The sequence below is a fragment of the Bos taurus genome, chromosome X, assembly GCF_002263795.3.
Source record: "Bos taurus isolate L1 Dominette 01449 registration number 42190680 breed Hereford chromosome X, ARS-UCD2.0, whole genome shotgun sequence".
In the NCBI taxonomy this organism is placed as follows: domain Eukaryota; kingdom Metazoa; phylum Chordata; class Mammalia; order Artiodactyla; family Bovidae; genus Bos; species Bos taurus.
Genome location: NC_037357.1, coordinates 113,919,804 through 113,946,040, shown reverse-complemented (window position 1 = coordinate 113,946,040; position 26,237 = coordinate 113,919,804). Strand labels below are relative to the sequence as shown.

Genomic DNA, 26,237 nt, shown 5'->3' with positions numbered 1-26,237 from the left:
GGGATGGTGGTGGTGATGTTTGATGGTTTTGAAGAGAGATAAAAGGATTCCCTAGTTGTTGTTTTAAAATAAATGTTCAATTTTATGTCTTTTAAAAGGTTTTATATCATAACATTTTATGTTTGGAATTACAATGAATCAAGGAAATGTTTTTAAAAATATTCATTATTCATAGTTAAGGGAAATATAATTCTGCTATCTAAAAAGGAATTTAATGACTTCCAATACATCTTAATGTTAAACACTTATATGATTTTGGAATTGTTCTTGGAAATTTTATGAATGAATATCCCAAGAATGTGCATGTTTCTGTGTGTACAGATATGTTTGTCTGTGTTTGATTTAATGGAAGCCATGGACAAGTTACTATCCCATTTATTTGAATAACTTGCTCAGTGTAAGAATCACTGAAAGAAAATAGGCATAGAAATGTTTAATAACTAGCTTCTAGTAGACTCATCAGAGAAAAATTGTGATAGAGGAACTGAGACTTAAAAAAGCAAGCTTGGTAATATCCTAGATTGGTTTATATGAGAAAGAAAAAATTAATTTAGCTTTTAAAATTATAATAACATAACAGCAATAAAACACACCAATGATTCTGAAACTACCTGAGGTTAAGTACCAGGGTTTTTTGTTTTGTTTTGCTTTCATTTCCAGTTCCTTAAGGACCAATACTTCAGTAAAAAAATCATAAAAATCAATAACTAGAAATGGTAATTTTTTTAAGAAAACAAAGCCATACAAAAGTAGCCAAGGATTTTTATTGTTTCATTCAGAAGATGTTATCAGATTGCTATAAAAGTTATTAAATGCTTACCCTCACTTTATATACTTCTTTTATGGAAGAACAATAAAAACAATTTGTAGACTAGCTCTGGTCTGTGGCCACATTTTAAATAGAATTGCTCTACAGCACCATGTATTAAACTGAGGACGTGAGTATATTCTCAGGGAGTTAGGAAATATCTGCAGAAAAATAGTATATATTTATATATTAGGTATATCATATTTTATTTTGATGATAATATTAAAAATAGGATAAGTGCATTTTTTGTTATCTGTCTGACCAGAAAGTACCAATGCATGATATAAGTGTCCAGATCTGTGTTTGTGTTTTCAATCAAGTCGGCCACAAGTAATATTCTAAATGTCAAGGTCTGATGAATAAAGACAAGAGGATAAATAAAGAATGTGATATTTTGGAGAGTCACTTTTGTTAAATGGGAAAGCTGGGCCTTGAATCAAAATATTTTAATTCCAACTTTAATGTGCTTTGTTTTAGTTTTAATACAAATGCATACCATAAATGAATTGATTTATGGGAATCTTCCATTTTGAAGCAGATTTTATCACTTCATACCATATGAGAAAGTAATAAAACCAGACCCTTAATTCCACTCTTTTTCTATCACAACTTACATAATATTTTCCTCTGTACTGCTTTTATTTGTATAATTGCACATTTTAATGCAAAAGTAGAAGCCAATAATCAAATATTTGTGAAATCCACCTTTGACTCAATGAGGAAGCACATTAAATGTAAATATTAGAGTCATGATCCATATCCTCGAGGTTTTTAATTTTCCTTCTTTTGGGGGGGTATGTGGGCAAAGAAGAGTTACAAGCATGTAAATGCAGAATAATATCTTATGCATTAATATTTCATAACTAAATATACAAGGAATTCAGAGAAAAGCAGGCTCAAGCTCAATTTGAGCTGGCTTCATCAATGGTAGCCTCACCAAGGAGCCTGACCAAACTTCAGTATTAATTGTGTTTGCCTCCTTTAAAAAAAAAAATAGATGTACAGTTGACCTTTACACAGCACAGGTTTGAACTGCACAGATCCACTTACACACAGATTTTTTTCAATAAATATGTATGACAGTGCTACATGGTCTGTGGTTGGTTGAATCTATGGATGAAGAACCATGGACATGTAGAATCCACTGTAAAGTTTTATGTGAATTATTGACTCTGTGAAGGGTCACCCTTCACCCCTAACCCCTGCCTTGTTCACAGGTCAACTGTATATTATGGCTGCTTGAATCATTTTATAACACTGAACATCTGAACATTAATTGTGATGTAAAAAATAAACTAAAAACTTTTGTAGGTCCCACTAATTTAGTAGTAAAGACTCTGGCAATTAGTTATTTTCCTTAATCATTGCAGAAAACTGATTAGTTAAATTACAAATCTTTTATTTGTAGATGAGTTTTCAGTATTTCTACTTTTTGTATAATGTCATCTCTCAATGACAAAACATTACTTAGTGAAGGATTTGGGAACGTATTAAAGTTATTTAACATTCATTGCAATGGTACATGGTGAAATATGCACTTCCATTTGTGCAATATGTCAATCATCATTCCACCTTGACAAAGGGAACAGCAGTAAACATTTTATCAATGAAGAATTCCCAGGGTCACATTGTAGCAGATGAGTTGGGACTGATATAGCTTCCCCAAAGATCCCATTAAAATAGCTACACATAAACATGTGCTGGTGTGCAATGTGATGTGCTTGTGTAAATGTTTCCATTTAGGGAACTGTCCAGCATTAGTACCAAAAATACTCCACTTACTTTGTGCATATGCCAGGACTGAGTAAATCGTTTTTCATCGGAAAAAGGGTCTGTACCTAACTTTTTCTAAATAGTATCTATTAAAATTGTTCTAGATTGTAAGAGAAAGGAAAGATTTTCCTGAAGGTTCAAAGTAGCAACATTTTTCTGACAGTATGTTCCCACTAAAAGAGGTGAAAAATTTAGAAGATATCTTGGTGTCCTCAAAAAGAAGTAAGAATACACGATCACTATTAATTAAAAAAACTGGGAACTCTAGGGAGAAAATTTAATGATGAAGGGCAGAGGTGCAAAAGAACTTGTTAAAACAAGAAAGGCATGAGAGGAAAATCAAATGCAATGAGGAATCTAAAAGCTGCATTTAAAGGTATTATAATATGAAATGACAGAGAAAGCTGAACAAATTATATCAGTCAATGAAGCAATGTCTCCAGAATACAAAGTAAAATAAAAATATATAAGAGAATGAATGAGTTGTAGGGGGCAGAAAATATATATCTAACCTCATAAACACATATGATTTAAATGAAGAAACCATAAAATCAAAAAGTGGTCAGTATATTTGCAACAAATAATTACAAAGACACGATAATGGTAGTGATGTAGTCCAGGAACATGGCCGCAGTTCCTGAAGCAGTCTTATGACCTAACTTCAATGCTGCTCTTCCATAATCAGAGGCATACTTGCCCCTCCAGGGACCCACCCAATGGGCTAGGCAGAAGTCAGGCCTATGGGCACCCCTGGTATTAGGTCCCAAGACACTGAAACAGACTTGAAGATGCAGAAGAAAACTCAGTGACCCCAAAGACAAGCCATTTGAAATTATCCAGTTGGTAAAAAAGAGTGAAAAAGAATGAAAAAAACCTACATGATTTATCGACCATCATCAGGATAACCAGTATATGCATTAAGGGAGCACAAGAAGGAACAGAGAATGAGAAAGGGTCAGAAAGCTCATTTAAAGAAACAATGAGGAACATCTTCCAAAATCTGGAGAAGGAAATGAACATTCAGATCCATGATGTTCAGAGAACCTCTAGTAGGCTGAACTCAAGACAACTTCAGTGAGACACTGAGACACATTATATTGTCAACAATCTAAGACAGACTTCCAGTTTCTGATTCCACACATAAGGAACTTGGAGGATGCTTCTCCATCCTCACAGCAACTAAAAAGCTGAACGGACTGAAAAACCAACAGCTCTTCATGGGTCCACAAGAGAGATGAATAAAAAATAAAGACACAGACAAGGACATACAAAAGAGTCATGGCTCACCAGAGCGGAAACTCATGAATAGTAACTGCTACAGAAAACGGTGCTGGGTACGAAAACCTGAACTATAACTCACAAAAAGTTATCTTTTCTGACCACAGTCGTATGAAACTAGAAGTTAATAACAGGAGGAAAGATGGGAAATTCACAATTATGTGGAAAGTAAACAACACACTCCTGAAAAACCAATGGAGCGAAACAGAGAAGTGAAATTAGACAATACTCGAGATGATTAATCATACACTGAAGAGATATGTGCACTCCCGTGTCCATTGCAGCATTAGTCATAATAACCAAGATATGACAACAACCTAAGTGTCCATCGGTGAGATGAGTGGATAAAGAAAATTATACACATACACACTGGATTATTATTCAGGTGTAATAAAGAAATCCTGCTAACTGCAACAAATGGATGAACCTGGAGAACACCATGCTAAGTGAAATAATCCAAAGAAAGACAAATACTGTATGAACTTACTGCATGATCTCATTATGTGGAATCTAAAAAAGTCAGATTCACAGAAGCAAATAGTAGAATGGTGGTTTCCAGAGCTGGGGGGTGGGGAAAATGAGGAGGTATTGGTCAAAGACTGCTGCTGCTGCTGCTAAGTCACTTAAGTTGTGTCCGACTCTGTGTGACCCTGTAGTCGGCAGCCCACCAGGCACCGCCGTCCCTGGGATTCTCCAAGCAAGAACACTGGAGTGGGTTGCCATTTCCTTCTCCAATGCAGGAAAGTGAAAAGTGAAAGTGAAGTCGCTCAGTCGTGTCTGACTCTTCGTGACCCCATGGACTGCAGCCTACCAGGCTCCTCCGTCCATGGGATTTTCCAGGCAAGAGTACTGGAGTGGGGTGCCATTGCCTTCTCTGGGTCAAAGACTACAAAATTCAATTATGCAGAACCAATAAATCTTGTTGTTCAGGTCGTTCAGTCGTGTCTGACATTTTGCGACCCCATATACTGAAGCACACCAGGCTTCCCTGTCCTTCACTATCTTCCAGAGCTTACTCAAACTCACATCCATTGAGTCGGTGATGCCATCCAACCATCTCATCCTCTGTCATCCCCTTCTTCTTCTTGTCTGACAAAATGTGGTCCACTGGAGAAGGGAATGGCAAGCCACTTCAGGATTCTTGCCTTGAGAACCCCACAAACAATATGAATAAATCCTGGAGAAGTATTATATACATCATGATGACTATAGTTAATAATATTCTATTGTGTACTTGAAATTTGCTAAGATAGTGTATCTTAAGTGTTCAGTTCAGTTGCTCAGTCGTGTCCAACTCTTTGCGACCCCATGAACCACAGCACGCCAGGCCTCCCTGTCCATCACCAACTCCCAGAGTCCACCCAAACCCATGTCCACTGAGTCGGTGATGCCATCCAACCATCTCATCCTCTGTCATCCCCTTCTCCTCCCGCCTTTATTTCCCAGCATCAAGGTCTTTTCAAATGAGTCAGCTCTTTACATCAGGTGGCCAAGGTATTGGAGTTTCAGCTTCAACATCAGTCCTTCCAATGAACACCCAGGACTGGTCTCCTTTAGGATGGACTGGTTGGATCTCCTCACAGTCCAAGGGACTCTCAAGAATCTTCTCCAACACTTCAAAAGCATTAGCTCTTTGGCACTCAGCTTTCTTTATAGTCCAACTCTCACATCTAGCTCAAAAAAAAAAAAAAAAAAGGTAACTATGCAAGGTGATTTATGTTAATTAGCTTGATAGTGGTAATCATTTCACAGTATATATGTTTATCAAAACATCATGGGAACGTTCCTGGAGGTCCAATGGCTAAGACTTTGCCTTCCAATGCAGGGGAGGCAGGTTCAATCCCTGGTCTGGGAGCTAAGATCCCACATGCCTCATAGTCAAAAAACTAAAACATAAAACAGAAACAATATTATAACAAATACAATAAAGGATTTAAAAATGGTCCACATTAAAAAAAAAAAAAACCTTAAAGAATAGTGTTGTACACATGATGTACATACAAGTTTTATTTATCAATTATGTCACAATAAAGATGGGGGAAAAATATGGGTCTAACTTATCTTAAGATGAGCAGACAAGTCAATGGATAGGACAAATGACCCTGAATTAAATAAATTAAAAATATAAGTATTCATATATACACAGACACACATATATATAGGCATACATATATGTGTGTATTTTTATGTAATAATTTAGGGAGCTTATATGAAAAATGAAACCATAAGACATGTGGAAAAGTTACTGGTTAATGAATCTCAAGATAGATAACAATTTTCCATGATTTTTTTTTTGTATTAAAAAAGAAGAGAGATGGTCCTCACAAGAGAAAAGATTCTGACTACATTAAAAAGAACAAAATCAAAAGATAAAGAACTTAATGAATAACTAACTAGGTTAAGTATATTCAACAGGCATGAAGAGATTGAATTTCTAATACAAAAATTGTTCTGTAAATCCACTTTTTAAAAGCAGCAAAGCTGTGCTCGCTTCAGCAGCACATATACTAAAATTGGAATGATACAGAGATTAGCATGGCCTGCAAGGATGACATGCAAATTAATGAACTGTTCCATATTTTTATGAGAGAGAAACACCTATAACCCAGATTACTGTACCCAGCAAGGATCTCATTCAAATATGAAGGAGAAATCAAAAGCTTTACAGACAAGCAAAAGCTGAGAGAATTCAGCACCACCAAACCAGCTGTTCAACAAATGCTAAAGGATCTTCTCTAGACAGGAAACACAGAAACGGTTTATAAAGTCAAACCCAAAACAACAAAGTAAATGCAAACGGGATCATACTTATCAATAATTACCTTAAATGTAAATGGGTTGAATGCCCCAACCAAAAGACAAAGACTGGCTGAATGGATACAAAAATAAGACCCCTATATATGCTGTCTACAAGAGGCCCACCTCAAAACAAGGGACATATACAGACTGAAAGTGAAGAGCTTGAAAAAGATATTTCATGCAAATGGAGACCAAAAGAAAGCAGGAGTAGCAATACTCATATCAGATAAAATAGACTTTGAAATAATGGCTGTGAAAAAAGACAAAGAAGGACACTACATAATGATTAAAGGATCAAGAAGAAGGTATAACAATTATATATGCACCCAACATAGGAGTACTGTAATATGTAAGGCAAATGCTAACAAGTATGAAAGGGGAAATTAACAGTAACACAGAAATAGTGGGAGACTTTAATACCCCACTTACACCTATGGACAGATCAACTAAAAAGAAAATTAGCAAGGAAACACAAACTTTAAATGATACAATGGACCAGTTAGACTTAATTGATATCTATAGGACATTTCATCCTAAAACAATGAATTTCACCTGTTTCTCAAGTGCACACGGAACCTTCTCCAGGATAGATCACATCCTGGGCCATAAATCTAGCCTTGGTAAATTCAAAAAAAATTGAAATCATCTCAAGCATCTTTTCTGACCACAATGCAGTGAGATTAGATGTCAACTACAGGAAAAAACTATTAAAAATACAAACATATGGAAGCCAAACAACACACTTCTGAATAACCAACAAATCACAGAAGAAATCAGAAAATAAATCAAAATATGCATAGAAATGAATGAAAATTAAAACAAAACAACCCAAAACCTATGGGATTCAGTAAAAGCAGTGCTAAGGGGAAGGTTCATAGCAATACAAGACTACCTAAAGAAACAGGAGAGAAATCACATAAATAACCTAACTCTACACCTAAAGCAACTAGAAAAAGAAGAAATGAAGCACCCCCAGGGTTAGTAGAAGGCAAGAAATCATAAAACTTAAGGCAGAAATAAATGCAAAATAGACAAATGAGACCATAGCCAAAATCAACAAAGCTAAAAGCTGGTTCTTTGAGAAGATAAATAAAATAGACAAACCATTAGCCAGATTCCTCAAGAAAAAAAGGGAGAAGAAGCAAATCAACAAAATTAAAAATGAAAATGGAGACATCACAACAGACAACACAGAAATACAAGAGATCATAAAAGACTACTGTCAGCAACTATATGCCAATAAAATGGACAACTTGGAAGAAATGGACAAATTCTTAGAAAAGTATAACTTTCCAAAACTGAACCAGGAATAAATAGAAAATCTTAACAGACCCATCACAAGCACAGAAATCGAAACTGTAATCAGAAATCTTCCAACAAACAAAAGCCCAGGACCAGACGGCTTCACAGCTGATTCTACCAAAAATGTAGAGAAGAGCTAACACCTATCCTACTCAAACTCTTCCAGAAAAGTGCAGAGGAAGTAAACTTCCAAACTCATTCTATGAGGCCACCATCACCCTAATACCAAAACCAGACAAAGATGCCACAAAAAAAGTGGCGTGGCTGATTCATGTCAATGTATGGCAAAAACCACCACAATATTGTAAAGTAATTAGCCTCCAATTAAATTCTTTTAAAAAAGAAAAGCAGCAAAGCACATGATTGAACAGGTTAAAAAATGATAAGAATAAATAAAATGGTCAAGAAATTTATGGACTGTTTTCAACATCATGAATAATTTGGTAATCAAAGATATGCTAATCAAAATGATAAGATTATAATTTTTTCCTGATAGTATTATCAAAAGATTTGTAAAATAGACACCTTCATATCCTGCTGCTCAGAGTAAGATTAGTAAAACTTTTGTGCAACACCTACAGGGAATTTTAGGTCGAAAGGTTTACAACATGATCTAACATTTCAAATACTAGGAATATACCCTTAAGAAAGTAATTAGACTCTTACAAAGACTTACATAATAGGAGCTTTGTCCCAGTGGTATTTATAGTAGCAAAAAATTTAAATTACCCAAATCACAAGCAATAGAGTAATTATGCCATGATCATTCAATGAAAATTTAAAATGCCTTAATAGTATGCAGCATGATAATTTACTTTTTTCCAATAAGTGAACTGTCCCTTTTTTTTGGATTAGGATTTTTTTTTTAAATATGATCTCACGTATAATTTTACCTTGCAGATAAAAGCAACATTGTATTAGGGTAAATTTATTTAATGATTTCTAATCTTTTAAAATTTATAGAGTTGCAGTAAGGCTCATCATATTATTTTCAGTAATGCTCCATATGTGTTTGAAAAGCTTTTATGTTCTGAAATTGTTGGATACATTAGCTCAAGCTAGTTGGTTGCATTTCTCAAATTTTATATATTGTGCTAATTTTTCTTTTTTGTTTTTGCCTGCTGTATCTATCAATTGGTAGGAGGAATTTTGAAAACATTTACTCACCTGGCCTATTTGTGTATTTGTCTTCACAATCTGTCAAGTTTTAAAACATTATATATTTTGACAATGTATTTTGAGATGCATAATTTTATAGTCTCAGTATGTATTCTAGATCTGTCTTTCTGATAAGGTGAAATTCTTACTATTATATGGTGGCCTTCTTTATATCTAACAATACCTTTTCTTTAAAATCTATTTCATGTATTATTAATGTTGGCAGGCCAGCTTCATTTTATTTATATTTGCTATATATGAATATTTTATATACTATTTTGTGCACTTTTAATTTAGATGTGCCATTTATGAAGACATTTAGTTGGATTTGATCTTTCTGTTCCTGTCTGAAAATCCTTGTTAACTAGAATTTTTAGTTCATTTTTAATTGGTATTTACTGGAAGAAATGAACAGATTCTTAGAAAAGTTCAATCTTCCAAGACTAAACCAGAAGAAATAGAAATTATGAACAACCCAATTACAAGTACTGAAACTGAAGCTGTGATCAAAAATCTCCCAAAAAACAAAAGTCCAGGACCAGATGGCCTCACAGGAGAATTCTATCAAACATTTAGAGAAGAACTAATGCCTTCTCCTTCTAAACTCTTTCAAAAAATTGCAAAGGAAGGAACACTTCCAAACTCATTCTACAAGGCCACCATCACCCTGATACCAAAAACCAGACAAAGGCAACACACAAAAAAGAAAACTACAGGCCAATATCGCTGATGAACATAGATTCAAAAATCCTCAACAAAGTTTTAGCAAACAGAATTCAGCAACACATCAAAAAGCTCACACACCATGATCAAGTTGGGTTTATTCCAGGAATGCAAGGATTCTTCAGTATAGGCAAATCAATCAATGTGATATACCATATTAACAAATTGAAAGATAAAAACCATATGATAATCTCAATAGGTGCAGAAAAAGCCTTTGACAAAATTCAGCGCCCAGTTATGATTAAAACTCTTCAAAAAATGGGCATAGAAGGAACCTATCTCAACATAGTAAAGGCCATATATGATAAGCCTACAGCAAACATTTTTAATTGGTATTTGGAATCATCTCTACCATATTTTGTGCTTTCTATTTACCTGACATTTTTTATGTGTCATTTTCTCTGACTTTTTTCCTTCTTTCATACTGACTGAGTTTAGAAGTTTTATACTTTATCTCTGTTCTTTCCATTATATCCTAGAAAATTTGCATATACACTTAATTTAGGGAAGTTTACTTTTAGCTATATTTTTATTCTCCATCAGAAAAAAAAAGTAAAAACTTTGGAAGACTTTATTTCTGCTGCTTTTCTCAACTTTTCTTATTGCTGCTCAGTATCTTAGACTTTTTTAAATTCATGAAAGGTGCATTGTTATTGCTTTATCCAGCCAATATTTGTTTAGGTAGGCACTAGACTATACTTCAAGTACTTAAAACAAGGCCTACCACATAGTCATTACTCATAAATAATTATTGAATCTGTTGATTGAATATACTCAAGTATTTAACACTTTTTTTCACATCATACCTTCCTGCATCTCTCTGTAATCATTTTATTAGTGCCTGAAGATTAATTCTTTATACTTTCCTTTAGTGAGGGTTAACTGCTACCAAATTCAGTCTGTCTGTTGTCTAAAATGTTTGTATTTTTCATTCATGAAAGGTACATGTAGTTCTAATTTCTTTTCAGCACAATGAAATATTATTCCACAGGCTTTTGACTTCCTTTGCTGACTCTGATAATTTGTTTGTAAGGTTTGATGTAAGTACTCTTGAAGGTGCTGTCTCTTCTCTATTTTAAAAGTTTTCTCTTTGTATTTAATTTCATATAATTTCATTATACATACCCTTCAGAGGATTTCTTTTTATTTATCCTTTCTGAGAGTCATTAGTGTTCATCAATCTTGAAATTGGTATCTTTCATCTGTTACGAAAATTCTCAGATGTTATCACTTCAGATATATGTCAGTCCCATTCTTTCATTCTTTTTCTCTTATGGAACTCTGCTTAGAATAAGACGTATCTTCTTACTTTATTCTCCATATCTCCAGCCCTATTTTGTATTTTCCATGTTTTTGTTTTTCTTCTGCATTGTAGAATATATCTTCAAATCTAACTTTCAAATCACCAATTATTTCTTTAGATGTTTGTAATCAGCCATTAACCTAAACATTCAATTATTCAATCATTTTTATATTCAATGATATTTTTATTTCTGAAAGTTATAGTATTTTCATTTCCAAATCTGCTTTGTCATTTTCCATAGTCGCTTGCCTCTTATTAATATACTCACCCCTTCCTTTTTTTTCATAGCTTGTTAAACATACTTTATACTCAGTCTTTAATGATTCAAATATCCCAGTAATTTGTTAAAAGTTGCTGTTTATATTTTCTTCTGGTTCTCAATATGCTGCCTGGGGAGAGCTTCATGATGGAATGTTGAGTAAGCAAAATAATACACAACTAATTGTTCACCCTATGGTAACAATTTTATAAACATTCAAAGACAAAGAAGACAAACCAAAATATTTACAATTGTTAGTTACCTTAGGAAAGTGGAATTGCAGGTAATTTTTATTTTCTGTTTTATGCTTTTATTCATAGTCCGTATTCTCTACCATGAATATGTATTCACTTCTCTCATAAAAAATATTTAGAAAATGACTCAAAGGAATTTTCCCAAATAATTCCTTTTATCTTTCAATAAGATGGCTTTTTAAAGAATCCTCTCATAGAGGATTTCAAGCAGGTCAAGAAAATTGTTCCAAGCTGCTGAGAGTCTTATGGTGAATGTGACAAGGTTATATTCCAACTTTTGACATGTTCATCATTAACGTTTCACTGGTCCCTGGCCTGTCTGAATGAAGAGATGAATTCATTAGAGATGGGTAAATAAAAAAGTGATTTTCTCTCTAAATTAATATAATGACACACTTTCATGATGAATTTTCTAAATCATTTCAGGTTATACCTTCCTCTCTGTGAGTTCAATTATCTTTGTCATAAAAAGCTTTTTTTTTCCATAGACAACCTTTACCCATTTTTCATAGCCTAATTTAACTGTAAAGCTGTTAACATCCCATTTTAAAGCTGATGATAAATTGCCTTTTAACCTATTTGAAATTTTTGAAATTAGGTGGTATAATATTCATAGATATAACCTTACCAATTATGAGGAGAAAAAAAATGAAAATATAAATATGGCTTTAACCTTGAAACCTGACAGGCGTTTGGATAAGAAAGAGATGAGCTTTTTCATGTATTTAAATTTGTCTAGACTCATAGCCCTGTGTGTCCCTGTTATGATTAGACCTTCTTAACATTTGTCTCCTACTAAATGTGTGGGAAACATATGTTTCCTATTGTTGGTGACTCAATAAAAAACATTGCATAATCTAACAAAGTTCCAACAGTAAAGAAAATTAACATTAGCATTTCCTGGTTATTTGTATATATGCTTCACACCTTTTTCTTTGTAAGTAATCAAAATAGTGTGAAAATTCAGACTGAGGCTTAGAACAACAGTGTCTCTTACCCTAAGTCTCTTAGAAAAGGTCCCTAAAATTAATCACAGTGAGCACCGTATCTTATATTTTAAGTGAATACCTTCTAACACCTTTTTAAATTATACCATGCCATCTACTAACCAAATCCATTACTCTGACATAAAATAGTAAGCAACTTGTAAAACCATAAGAAGAATATCTTTTTAAAATTAATTTGTTTGGGGCTTTTATTTTTATGAGCCATTATTTTCTAGCATTTTAACAATTCATGTGTATTCCAACTATCAATGATGCATGTTCATATACTATTTTTTAAAAAGGGCTTTTAATGTGTCTCTTTTTTCCTCCTTTTTCTGACATTTGCTTCTACCCCATGGTTTTTGTTGTATTTAACATTAAGCAGGTGTCTTAGGAAGTAATCCAATATCATTTTGTAAATGAAGTTCTGCAGTACCCTGTATGATAATATCATTTATCCTTCTGTCTTGTTACCAAGAACTTAGTGTGAGGGGTTTTATTATAGTCATTTATTCTCTCTCTGTCTTTCTCTCTCTCTCTATGGCACATTTGAGAACATTAAAGCCCCAATCAAGTATTTCAATTTCTACATGCCATCTCAACTAGAGTTTGGGAACAGTGGGAGCATAGGACACATTTTCCATTTCTTCCTCTTTGCTTTTTGCACAATATCTTTTGGCTTGAATGGAGTCTTCTTCTATTTCCTGCACAATTAGCCTAACATTCACTTCAGTTTCAGGGATCCCTTAGCCTGCTTTGGTAGTACCAGCCTGTTGGCCTCATAGATTACAATGCATCTCACAGTACATATTTCTTGGTTGTCCCTGTATAATGTGGCTGGTGAAGTTACACTCACTCACCGATTTTGTAGAAATACTTCCCAGTTGATCTGCACTGTACCTGTGGCTTATTTCCCTGGGTTGGAAAAACCCTTAACTGGAAGGAGTTTGAGATATAATGCATTTTCTTAGCACATTCTTGGTAGCAAGTTGGCTCTAAATCTGCTGATGCATATAGTGTATTTCTACATTGATGTCTCTATGGGAAATCCCATTTAATTTGAGTTACAAGCAGCAAAATAACAGTAATGGCATAAATGCAAACTTCTCAGAACTTTTAGAGGACAACAATTTCGGATGATTCATAAGAATTAAGGTATTTTTGGCTACAAGTAACAGAAATTGATTCAAACTGACTAAAAAAATAAAGAACAAAAGATCTTACTTGACTGGAAGGAAGTTCAGTGGTGGAGTGGGCTTCAGGGCAGAGGGATTCAGCAATGTCATCAAGGGCCCCAGTGCTTTCTATCTCTCTGCTCATAATTCCAAGTGTGGCTTTATCCTCTGTGTAGCAGGATGACTGCAGCGGTCCTCAGCATCATATCTACATCCGATAATATCCAGGGGACATTCCTATGGCTATCTCATAGGGGCAAGGAATTTTCCTTTTCTCACTGAAAGAATTCCCATTCAGGTCAAAATGGGAACATATGCTTATTCCAGGACCAATCATAGGCAAGATTACTCTTGAAAGAATCCCTTCCTAAAATTGGGGTGAGTTCACTTTCCCTTGAGACCTATGGCTACATGGAATTAAGGATATATCTAATTGAGTTTCTAAGATACAAAAAAGTGGATAAATGAATGCTAAATAGGCCAAAATAGTCTCTACTACCTGGTTGTATCGTTAACATTGGACCCTGAAAAAATACAGAGGGAAATGAGAGTCACTGTGGCCAACTTGCTATGATCAGCATGTATTTTCTGAAGCATAGGTTGGCAAAAAGAAAAGGACAATGAGATTGCCTATCTTTTAGCCTGAAGCTCAAATAATTAATATAATTTTTTAGTGAGCAGATACTATATAGCTTGGCTCACTCAACATCCTTTCTATCCCCCTTTTCCTGTTCTTTAGTGATTGTAAAGTACTGTCCTTGATTTCACAGCCTCTCAAACAGCTTGGGTTGGCCATGAGCAGGTTATGACCAATGAAGTTTAAGAAGTCACTGGAACAGGCTGCCTTTCCAGGAAAGAAATGTTACATTTGAGTATGGTTTTCAGAAGTGCAATGTCTGCCTTGAAACCAGGAAAATAAAAGTCACATATTAAAGATGGTGGAATAAGAAGGAGCCTAGGGTCTCAATGGTATCAATGAGCTGCTTGATGATGAGCAGCCCTGAACTATCTACTCTCAAACCGTGTGTTATGTGAGGAGATACCACAGTAGTAGCTGAAAGTGAGTAGAAAATATAGATTATCCAAATCACTTCTATACATGTAATCAAATTTTATCTCACTGAATTTAGCCTTTTGTTGTTTCCCAAAGGCCAAATTAGAGAAATTCCTTAAATAGCATGTATCACAAATATCTTGACTAGAATAAACCCAGGAAACCAACTAATCATGCTCTTGGTGCCTAAGCAGAGATGATGGCCATTTATATGAATAAAGCTTTGCAGGCACAACTGCCACGTGAACCATCACAAGCTTCACAAATCAGCAGTCCAGTTTGAGCCCACGTCAGGCTTACTGAAACACTGACTGCAACTTAAGTGAGCAAACAACAGTTAATTATATTTTATCATGTAAACTGATCCTGAGATAGGTCTGAAAACATTACCATGCACGAACGGGGTTGTATGACATCAAGGAAATGAAGATTTATTTAAGGATACTTTGTTTAACAATAATATTTGAGCCCCATAACAGTCAAATAGTAAGCAGACGGTCTTCTTTTACTTGGTTAAAAGCACATTGCTTAGAAAACAGAACTTTTGACTACATGCAACCAGATGATAAAAGATGTTAGCTGGAGGGAAATTTGTTCTCTACCAATACATAAAAAGTACCTTTAAAATACACCATTATGGCACAGAGAAACTATTTTTAGTTTAGTATTACAAACTCCTCAACTACTTTTATACCACAGTTTCATTCCATTTGCCTCTCAACTCTTCCTACTGGGGCTTCTGCAGTCTGTTGAGGGTTTCCATTACCTTTGAAAAACAAAACAAACAATCGTTTTTCAAAAGACATTAATGTTGTCAGTATATAATTATTTCTGATATTAAGCATTCAATATGTTACTGAATGTAATGCACACACAGACTACCTCCTCACTGGGATAAACTAACATTCCCACAATGGTGTAAAAAAAAAAAAAAAAAAAAAGCTATTAAAAGAAAGACTTTTAAAAAGTTCTCCAGTATAAATATGATCTTAGGTAAAGTTGGGACAAAGAGGTCCCTGTGAGACATTTTACCAAAATAGTTCTGCTAAAGGTAAGATTCTGCTATATTTGGAATCTGATTTCCATCAAAATAGCTCATAATTGTCTAATTTCCTACAGGTAAAACAGAAATGGAAGGATGAATCTAGATAAACATGCAGGGGCTTTTGTCCATGCTCATTTACAAAGTTGGGCTTCCCTGGTGGCTCAGATGGTAAAGAATTCAGCTGCCAGTGCAGGAGACCCAGGTTTGATCCCTGGGTCCGGAAGATCCCCTGGGGAAGGAAATGACAACCCACTCCGGTATTCTTACCTGAGAAATCCCATGGACAGGGGAGCCTGGCAGCTATAGTCCATGGGGTTGTAAAAGAGCCGGACGTGACTGAAACGAGTACACAACAAACAAATTCATAATGTTAAAAGTGCTAATATAAGCTGCTTCATGGTACATGGATAGTTTATTCTCCTCAGGAATGCCAACCATTAACATCCTATATCACAAGAGAAAGACGAAGTGTTCAGGATTCAATAATATACTGGGGAATTTGTCACTAATAGATGTATGTAAAATTCAAAGACAGTGACTTTAAAATGTTTATATATCTATTTTTAGCAGTGTAATCCTTTCTTGAAACCAGAGCTACAGAGAAGCCAGTGCAGAATACAGATAAAAACAGAGCTTATTGTAAAGCAGAGCTGGCATTTAAAGTCTGGCCTTCTTAGCTCACACATCCCCTGAGCAGGCTCCTGAGACACCTCTGGAGAAGTATTAGAATCCATCATAAGGTCCCAAAGACATTTGAGACACCAATGTTTTCTCCTCTATCCCTAATCATTGTACCTATTTTAGCTTCCCCGTGGGGATGATTTACGTGGCCAAGAACTGGGCAGAAGGATCCCTCTCCTGGGAAACAGGAAGAGTCCTGATTTCTTTTTTTTTTTTTTTTACATTTTATTGTTGTATAATTCTTTTTTTTTCTAATTTTATTTTATTTTTAAACTTTACATAATTGTATTAGTTTTGCCAAACATCAAAATGAATCCGCCACAGGTATACATGTGTTCCCCATCCTGAACCCTCCTCCCTCCTCCCTCCCTGATTTCTAAACTGCACTTCCTATTGTCTCTCTAGTCCTCTTAAGATATCTGATTAGTGGTATACAGGGGGTGTCTTAGGGTTCTTTGGAATTTGCTAATTGGAAGTTCCAACTCACACTTACTGTTTTCATAGCTGTATAAAGTTGATACTGCTATCAGATGACTACACAATAGAGATCTTTTTGAAAATATTGATTTACTTATTTGGATGTGCCAGATCTTAGTTGAGACCTGCAAATTCTTAGTTGCAGCATGTGGCATCTAGTTCCCTGACCAGGGATTGAACCCAGGCCCCTTGCATTGGGAGCATGGAGTCTTAGCCACTGGTCCACCAGTGAAGTCACCCCAAAATGGAGATCTTTTTGCCTTCTTTTTTTCCCCTGTTACTTTTTCTCATGTATCATATAGCACTGGATACTCTTGTAGTCAGTGTGTACGTTGTACACATACATGTGTGTTTCCTGACTTGAAGTTTAAAACCCTCCAGTTAGCTTTGGGCCAATTCTGAGAAGTCCACAGAGCTAATATTAGTATTGCTTTAAAACCTTGCTGTTGAAACCTGTAAAAACAGAGTGAACTTTAGAAATGGAGTGACTGTGCTATTTTGTTCTGTTGCCTGAAGTCCTTTAAGCAGAGAGACTGGCCTCTGTGGGAAACATAAGGAACCACATGAGATGTGACACTGTCACAGATGCTGTTTTCCTGTAAACTGCCTGAAAACCACTTCTTATATTTCAAGCCACCTGGAGTCCCCGTTTATGCCTTTACTTCAGATTGAATACACATCTTCATTTTTTCTAGTTAACACTTGGGCTTCTCTTGGATACATTAGGCTTTTTGTACCATACCAACAGTATACACGTAGACTCTCATGTATTGGGGTGTATTCAGTTAGAGTTAGGTGGCAAACAATGCGATTGTGTGGAGAGAGAACATGATATGGCTGCAAGGGGGAGTGGGGATCTGCCCAACTTGACCTGTGACTTTTGATAAAGGGACACAACCAAAGAATGCTCAGCAGAGAGCTGGGAAAATAAATGCCTTGACCCCATTCTGTCCCACTCTTCTGCTGGCGCTGCCCATTGGTCATACCCAAACTAAAGCTGAAGTCATCTTCTGGGGCAGGTAAAGAAAGATTGAAAAGTAGAGTAGTAAACGGGGGTGGGGGGAGGGAAAAACTAGCATTCTTGTAAATGCCTTTTCTGTCTAAACCTTCTTATCTGGAAATGTGTGTGTGTGTGTGTGTGTGTGTGTGTGTGTGTGTGTGTGTGTGTGTGTGCAGGCTCAGTCGTGTCCAACTCTTTGCGACCCCATTGACTGTAATCTGCCAGGTTCCTCTGTCCATGGGATTCTCCAGAAAAGAAAACTTGAGTGGGTCGCCATTTCCTCCTCCAGGGGATCTTCCCAACCCAGGGATCAAACCCATGTTTCCCGTGCCTCCTGCTTTGGCAGGTGGATTCTTTATCACTGAGCCATCTGAGCTTCCCTAATATCAATAACAAAAGCTATTATTTATCTCAAATTTGCCATATTCCAGTTTCTATAGTAAGTATTCTATAGGCACTATTTAAAATCTGAGTACTATTTTTCTTCTCATTTTACCTACAAAGAGTGTGTAAATTACAGAGTTTTTCAAGAACTTAAATACAAGTAAATATGAGTCAGGTCTTGAACCTAAGTAGGACTCTAAAACTCATGCTTTTCATTAATTTTTATGTAGTCTCTGATTGGTACCCCAGTTGCATTCTCAGTCATCTGAGAATGGTTTTCTCAGTTGGAATTCTTGAAATCTTAGACTGCATTGGACAATCCCTTCCTTTATTTTTTTATTTTTTATTAAGTTTTATTGAAGTATAATTGATGAACAATCTTTTTAACATATAAGTTTGAAACTGTAGAGCTCCATATTGTCACTTAATTGTGACAACATTAATAAGAAAACCTTAAAGCTTTTCTCTTTTGTAGGAGGATGATATAACATACAGAAGTTTGGGGAGAAGACTAAATAAATCCAGTAGTATCCATAGATCTAATCACTTAGCAGTTAAAAAGATGAGTGGGTGACCATCCAGAAATTGAAAAATCCTTACCTCTTATTCATGCAGGCAAATAGTAATGTAACCAACCTGATATTGCCCCATTAGTAATCAATTATTTCTCTCTGAGTCAGGTACCATAGAGAATGAATTTCAAAGTCACATCCTTACTTAGAACATTAGTTTATTTTCCCCAGGTTACTTACAAAACACCACTTATTTATGACAAATTTTGATCATGACACAACCCACGTCATTAGCATGACATTTAAGAGTCTAGTTTAAAGCTCTTTCTATTCAAATGGCTAGGACTAGAGCTATATAGAAAATTAATTTAACTTTTTAATATGTGAAATTATTTTCTGCAGCAATAATGGCTTTCTTTTCAAAAGGGGAAGTTTTGTTATCTAAAGACACTCATTTTTCTGAACTAGAATGGACATAATCCTATATGTTAGACATTTTATTGTTAGCACTCTAGCTTTCTATTGAATTAGACTGAAAGATAGGTTGGCTCTCAGTGGGACTTCATTTTCTGGTGAGAGCAAGTTGACATTGATCTGAATTATCTTGTATGCTTGTTGAATACGCCATCTAAGCTTCCAGCAATGTGTGTGCGCGTAGCATATAAATATCAGAGTGAGGGGAAATTTGCCTTAGTTGTCTTCCAAATCCTAGCTTACAATCATTCATATAGAAGCCAAAAAATGAAGCCTAAGATTTCAGTTTTCTTATATTTATTATTCTTATATTTAACGTCATTTAAAATAACAATCTGGATACTTACTCTCCTGTCTTATTTATCAGTTTGTTTGAAATAATGTAAATATGATTGTCAAGAAAATGCATTTAATTATTACTGTCTCTAAATAAATTCAGATTAAAACACATGTGGTCAGTATTTGCAGAAAATTATTGCATGTAGCAAGCATGTAAATATTGTAATGTTAAAGAACTAATAGAATTAATTAACAGGGAAGGTTTATCCTGTGTAAATCAAAGAATATCAAGAAATTATTGACAGTAGAGAAATGTATATATCTGTAATTTATATAAAAGACTTGAAATTTTTCAAACTTCTTTTGTCTTCATGTTTAAAATATATTTTTTTCTTTTTATGTCTGCATAGTATCATTTAGATATTCTGAAGGTTAATCTGGAAAAAAATCTTCTTCCTGAATAGAATTTCCTGTTAATTTATTGTGTTATAAATCAGAACTTACATTATTGAAAATGAGATGGACTACTCATTATTTATTCCACATATATTTTTTCAGTACCGACAATGTGCCTGACATTGTACTGGACAGTGGGAAGACAAAGATTAGATTTTATTCAACTTGGCAGCTTCCATAGTGTCTAAAACATTGTTTTAAAAGCTACTGGTATTCTGTAAATATTTGTTGAAAGAATGAAGACAAGGTCCTTGACTCTGGGGAATTACACACGCAGATAATGACAATGGTGTACTAGAGAAGAAGGATAGTTCTGATACTTGCAGAGCTCAGAACTTCTGGTTGGAAGCAAGGGGAAATTTCCATGAAGGGGAGATATTATGACTTGACATTTAAAAGATGGGTAGGAATTTGTTATGTGGATATGGTCATAGGAGATAGTGTGGTCAAAGGCACAGCTTCAGAAAAGAATCAAGTATGCATTTTTAATATTTATTTATTTGACTGCACTGGGCCTTAGTGCAGCATGTGGGATCTGGTTCCCTGACCAGGGGTGGAATCCGGGCTCCCTGCATTGGGAGTATGGAGTCTTAGCCACTGGACCAACAGGGAAATGCTTAAGTGAGCATTTTTGAAAAAAGAAGTGCGGACAAGTTTGGCTGGACAAAGTCCCATGATGAAGGCAACACATTTGGAAAGGTTGTTGATGTTTTCAGATGCAAGCTGAGAAGGCTGAACTTTATTTGGGAGTCACTGGAGGCTTTCGAGCATAAGCATGGGAAGACTGAACCACCCGTCATGAAGATGAATCTAGATACAGTGTACAGGATGAGTTGTCGCAACAGGAGATGAAAATGAGGAAATCCACTATGAGATGAATGTCCTTGTTCAGGTGAAAGTAATAATAGTATGAGTGGCCAAACAGTGTTCCTACATTTGAGAATGATTTTGTTTCTCCAAAGTGCTTCAGACTTTTTCGAAGAGATTTCAAAAAGTTTCAAGTGTGAAGCCACCTGTGTTACTCTAAAATAGAAACATACTGTGTAAAGCTACTTCATTTACTCACTTCTTTAGGATATCAGGCATTCTAAAATGTGCAAAACACTGGAACACAGTTATAAATCTGAACTTTTTGAGAGTCTCCATTTGGAGACTATCTTAGACCTTCACCAAGCATCTATTTAAATTTCTAAATACAATTTAATGAACCATATTACATTGATTACTATAATATATGAGATTAGAATAAACTAATCAGAAGGTGGCTGTAAGCTATCAAGAAGCATAGACCATTCTGTGTGGGCAGAGAAACACCTGAATAAATTCTGATGCTATTAGTGTTCAGTTTCAGTTCAGTTCATTCTCCTTCCCTGGTGGCTCAGGTGGTAAAGCATCTGCCTACAATGTGGGAGACCCTGGTTCAATCCCTGGGTCGGGAAGATCTCCTGGAGAAGGAAATGGAGACCCACTCCAGTATTCTTGAATGAAAAATCCCATGGACAGACAAACCTGGTAGGCTACAGTCCATCGGGTCACAAAGAGTCAGACATGACTGAGTGACTTCACTTCACTTCAGTCTCTCAGTTGTGTCCGACTCTTTGTGACCCCATGGACTGCAGCACGACAGGCCTTCCTGTCCATCACCAACTCCTTAAGCTTGCTCAAACTCATGTCCATCGAGTCAGTGATGCCATCCAACCATTTCATCCTCTGTTGTCCCCTTCTCACACCTTCAATCTTTCCCAGCATCAGGGTCTTTTCAAATGAGTCAGTTCGTCACATCAGGTGGCCAAAGTATTGGAGTTTCAGCTTCAACATCAGTCCTTTCAGTGAATATTCAGGACTGATTTCCTTTAGGATGGACTGGTTTGATCTCCTTGCTGTCCAAGGGACTCTCAAGAGTCTTCTCCAACACCACAGTTCAAAAGCATCAATTCTTCTGCGCTCAGCTTTCTTCACAGTCCAGCTCTCACATTCATACATGACTACTGGAAAAACCATAGCTTTGACTAGGTGGATCTTTGTTGGCAAAGTAATGTCTCTGCTTTTTAATATGCTGTCTAGGTTGGTCACAGCTTTTCTTCCAAGGAGCAAGCGTCTTTTAATTTCATGGCTGCAGTCACCATCTGCAGTGATTTTGGAGCCCAAAAAAATAAAGTCTCTCACTGTTTCCATTGTTTCCCTATCTATTTGTCATGAAGTGATGGGACCAGATGCCGTGATTTTAGTTTTCTGAATGTTGAATTTTAAGCCAACTTTTTCACTCTCCTCTTTCACTTTCATCAAGAGGCTCTTTAGTTCTTCTTCGCTTTCTGCCATAAGGGTGGTGTCATCTGCGTATCTGAGGTTGTTGATATTTTTCCCAGCAATCTTGATTCCAGCTTGTATTAGTGTACTTTGGTAAATAATATTCAGAGTGATAGTAGTTATCACAAAGTACTTAAAATGTTTATCACAAGTTCTTTTTAAGAAAGCTAGAATATTCTCTTTGAGGGAACTGAAGTTGTATATCTTGTTTTCACTTCATAACCAAGACCAATGTCTTGAAGAGTGAAAATTGAAGTTGGAGAGGCAAATAAGACTGTCTATAAAATCATCACTTTTTAAAAGGTCTGAGTCTTAAAAATATATTCCAGCCTCCTGGAAAACATATTTCCAACATAGAACTTAAAACAATGATGGATATTGAGGTGTTGTGACTCCATATTCATGGAAGCATTGTTTCTCCATGCAAATGCCTTAATGTATCATTTGAAATTTAAAAATTCAGGAATTTGATTTCATTCACTGTCATTTAAGTTCTCTTATTTGATTTTTTCTTCCCTCTGAAGAACAGCTGCTCTAAAGTACAGTCAATATTTCTGCCATGGTGATAGCTGCATGCATGCATGCTAAGTCACTTCAATTGTGTCCGACTCTTTGGGACTCTATGGCCCATAGCCTGCCAGGCTCCTCTGTCCATAGGATTCTTCAGGCAAGAATATTGGAGTGGGTTGCCATGCCCTTCTCCAGGGGATCTTCCCGACTCAGGGATCGAACCCAGGTCTCTTAAGTCTCTTGTATTAGCAGGCAGGGGTTCTTTAACACTAGCGCCACCTAGTCCTACTCAAAAATTTGATATTGGTAAAATTTGTTGTGGAAGGGTGTGTGAGTGTGTGTATGTGTGTGTGTATGTGTGTGTGTGTGTGTGTGTACTCAGCCTTCCTTCTTTTTCTCACTTCCGCAGATAACCAATATCCTTATGACTTTCATCAGTTCTCAAACCTTAAAATACATACGTATCACCAGAAGCAATTCTGGAAAATATGTATTCCTGGCCCTACACTCCCTGGAGATTCAGATTCCATAGTGTGGGAAACCTGAGACTCTGCATTTTTTTTAAATGCCGCTCTGTTTTTATTAATTTATTTTTTACCGTATTGGATCTTCATTGCTGCATGGGCTTTTCTCTAGTTGCTGCGAGTAGCAGCTACTCTAGTTGCGATGTGCAGGCATTTCATTGTGGTGCCTTCTCTTGTTGCAGAGCACCGTCTATGGAGATCACAGGCTTCAGTAGTTGCAGCTCCCCAGCTCTAGAGCTCAGGCTCAATAGTTGTGGTGGCTTAGTTGCTCCACGGCATGTGGGATCTTCCCAGATCAAGGATAGAACCTGTGCCTCCTGCATTGGCAAGTGGATTCTTTACCACTAAGCCACCAGGGAAGCCTGGGGATGCTACATTTTGAATACCCCACTAGGTAATTCTGAGGCAGGGGTAACTTAAGTTTTCTGTAAGTGGCTACAACTTAAGCCCTCTGTCTCTTTTCTTTTGTTGGGTGTCATGGTCCTGATTTTCAATAGCTACTATCAATTGCTTAGGACTTCCCTGGTGGCTCAGTGGTAGAGAACCTGCCTGCTAATGCAGGAGACGCCAGTTCAATCCCTGGGTTGGGAAGCTCCCCTGGAGAAGAAAATCACAACCCGCTCCAGTATTCTTACCTGGAGAATCCCATGGACAGAGGACCCTCGTGAGCTACAGTCCACGGGATTGCAAGAGTCGGAGACAACTGGGCGACTAAGCACATCAATTATTTAAATCAATTAATGAGTAAAGTCAAGCACTGTAGATAGCCAGGAAATCTCTACTGAGTCAGAAAAATGATGTTCCCATATAGAGTCCGATCATTATTAGCATCACCCACCTTGAGAACTGCAGTTTTACATTGTCAATCCCTAGATGTTTTATAGTAAGTTAAATGATCTGATTTATACTAGGTGCTGAGATGTTTCCAAAGAGAGATCACTTCCAAGGGTAGTTCCTTTTATGCATTTAATTACATTTGGGTTCCAATCCAATTCAAAATCATGTCTACAAAGGTTGGCATTTAGTCAGCTAAACACTTGAATGCTTCTTTGTTCCTGAGGAAGAAAGTACAAGACTAATTTCTGTTCAGGTAATTGCAGGTGCAGGTTATGTTTGCAATCTTGAAAAAGGAAGTGTCTCAGTGAAGGGAAATTAAATGAGAGGGTTAAGTGCATGACCTGGAAAGGATATTTGAATCAGTTGTGATTTTCTGTCCTGGTTTAGAACTCATCTTTCCTTTGAGGTGGGACCACATTACCAGCTGTGTTCCACTTAACAGGAGCAAGTTGGATACTGGAGGCAGACAAAAGATAGAAAAAACTAGCCAATTACAGTTGGCTTTTAAAGATCTATGCAATAAAGGGATAAATAAAAACACATTATGAAAAAAATAATGGAATGCTTCCCCATCCACTAAAGACAATGACACTCTTTTGCTACACAATAGATTCTAATTAGTTATCTATTTTATATATACCACTATAATAACATAGTATATTAAAGTAGTTCAAATAGTGCATAGTGTATAGTATTATATGTGTGGTAGATTCACTTTGAGGATAATAAAGCTAAAAGTTTAGTTCCCTCACTCATATGTACCTCTTCTGAGGCCCTCTATTGAATTTTGTATATGAAATGTCATATTCTTTCTTTTTAAAAAATACCCTAAAATGTATGAGCCCCAGACCTTACATAACGTGAACCTAGCCCTGATCTTAGCTACCACTTGCTTATCTCTGGGATAAATGATTCCAAAGGCAACAAGATGTTGCAAAGGCCCAGAGGCCAGAAGAAGACATTGTAACTGGAGGAAAGTCCATGAGAGGCAAAGAGAGTGAGTGCAGAGGTGAGTCAGAGATGACCAAGGGTAGATCATGAACTGAGGGATATGGGAAAACACTGGAAGTTTTGAGAATAGGGGAGATATGAATTGATTCATGTTTTAATAGGCCACTCTGACTAATGTTTAGAAAATAGATCATTGGGTGGGATAGGATTAGAAGCTGAAGTCCCATGAAGAGGCAACAAATTAGGAAGGAGATAATGGTGCCCAAGGCTAAGGTGAAAGTGGTAGGTGTTGATAATTTCTGAATATATTTTGATAATGGAACAAACAGGATTTGCTGACAGAATGTGTATGTGAGAGAGCTGTTACTGAAGATTGGCAAGTTTGGATCTGATCATGTGACTGAGAATCAGGATTGGACATGTATGTGAAATGGAAATCAGGTGTTTGTTGTGAGATGCCCATTTTATCTGTAAGATTATGGCTTTTTCATTCCAGGCTATATATATATATATATATATCTTGATGGACATTTTTCAGAATCACTATAATTAAATTACTTTATAGTCATATGCATGTTATAAAATTCTATCCAGTATGCACCATATAGGCTCTTTGGAGCTATAACACGGATGATATTATGGCAAATTAATTTTTGAAATAGGATAGAAGTAGCTTTCTTCTAATAAAGCCTATATTACATATATCATTACCTGTTGACTTTTTAGGAGCATCTAAAACATTCTTTATTGCTTTTCCATCTAACACAGTGTTTGAAGTCCATCTTACCAGCTTCAACACATTCTATTTTGTTTGAATTTAGTTCTTCCACCTTGCACAGGCTTTAAGTTTTGCCATGGGCATGGGATGTTTAAAGATACTATGTCTGAAAGAGCTAAGTTTATTTTTATTTAAGAAAATACTTATTAA

At 36.0% G+C, this 26,237-nt stretch overlaps 1 protein-coding gene and 1 pseudogene across 1 annotated transcript in view; both read left to right on the top strand.

Moving 5' to 3' along the window:
- IL1RAPL1 (interleukin 1 receptor accessory protein like 1) overlaps positions 1-26,237 on the top strand; it is a 702,239-nt gene that overhangs the window by 513,861 nt on the left and 162,141 nt on the right. The gene's annotated exons all lie outside the window — the stretch shown is intronic.
- On the top strand, positions 6,343-6,442 carry LOC112445222 (uncharacterized; annotated as a pseudogene).